A 1407-nucleotide genomic window follows, 5' to 3' on the forward strand; every position below is an offset into this window, starting at 1 on the left:
TAATGGGGATGCTACACCATGTCGAAAAACATTGCCAGACTCGTGAAGGTATCGACACTTAGATTTGCACGTGGAGGGATGGGTGTGTTCGCGTGTTATTTTCTACACGGAAAGCATGTTCTGTTATAGTTTTTTTCACACATGTCAGGGTGGTCAGCATCACGAGTAAGAGATTTTGTACATGATGTACAAGTACATACTCGTGTCAAAAGTAGCGAGACCTAGATTTGCGCGGGGGGGGGGGAGCGTCGTCGTGTGATCGTGGAATTTTGTCCACGGAAAGGCATGTGCTGCTACCAGCCGTGTCATAATTAGATGATACAGTATGATGATATAGATGATACAGATGATAGAGTATGATGATATAGATGATATCAGGAGCTAATAATGACAAATTTGTCATTATTAGCTCCTGATGATATATGATGGATAATATAGTCTATATTATATCACTCCTGCTGTTATAGCTGTACCGGTGCCCCCTGCGCTCCTTCTACAGGTGATGGGGAGCGGAGGGGCTACACCGATAGAGCTAGTGATGTTAGAGTTTTCTCAGTATGTCTGTAGACGTGTCAGGGTGGTCAGCATCACGAGTAGGAGATTTTGTACGCGATGCACTCGTAAATAGTGCATATTATTAGTAAACGTAACTTTAGAAGTACTCAATAGAAAGGTTGTGTTTGTTACGTACGGACAGGTGGATAACAGACAGATCATATGTAGATCTCTGACTTTTATGTATTTCTGGTGATATGTAGTCGCTGATGCTATATAAAGCCTCGATAAAACCATAGCAACTGTTGAAAAACTCAGGATTTCAATGCTTACGTCTAGGCGAAGCGTACAATAATGGTTTTAGTCAGGTTGCTCTGCATCAGTTGCTCGTTTATATCTGCTCTAGTTTGAGTTCCATCGTTAATTGTCACATTACCCACCTGCGGAAGAGTTTTAAACAAAATCAGTCGGCGAAAATACACACCACAGTTCAAATTGTTGAGCTTTTCAGTTACCGCATTTTAATTGCCGCGCGTCCAAATGTCAAATCGCAGTTTATTTAAAATCCCGTGTTTTAAAAACTGGTTTTTGCACCGCGGTGTGGATGCATACGCCCGGTTATTTTTTTTCTCCGTGCAGACGCAACTTTGCAGAGTCTCTAAACAATTATTGTATCGAGCCATAAATAAGTTGTGAGGAAACGTATAACTGACGCCTATCCTCACGCAGTGTATCTCACATTACGTCAAGTTATATAGTCTATCTATGGGATAGAATATGCTATAATATATGCTATAGAATATGCTATAAAATATGCTATAGAATATGCTATAAATTATGCTATAAAATATGCTATAGTATATGCTATAAAATATGCTATAGAATATGCTATAAAATATGCTATAGAATATG

The 1407-nt window shown here is 39.4% G+C and overlaps 1 protein-coding gene across 1 annotated transcript in view; it reads left to right on the forward strand.

The window, feature by feature from the left end:
- Nucleotides 1–1407, forward strand: part of LOC106808420 — an 88740-nt gene that overhangs the window by 30442 nt on the left and 56891 nt on the right. The gene's annotated exons all lie outside the window — the stretch shown is intronic.

The sequence above is a fragment of the Priapulus caudatus genome, unplaced genomic scaffold (genome assembly GCF_000485595.1).
Source record: "Priapulus caudatus unplaced genomic scaffold, Priapulus_caudatus-5.0.1 Scaffold275, whole genome shotgun sequence".
Lineage (NCBI taxonomy): Eukaryota > Metazoa > Priapulida > Priapulimorpha > Priapulimorphida > Priapulidae > Priapulus > Priapulus caudatus.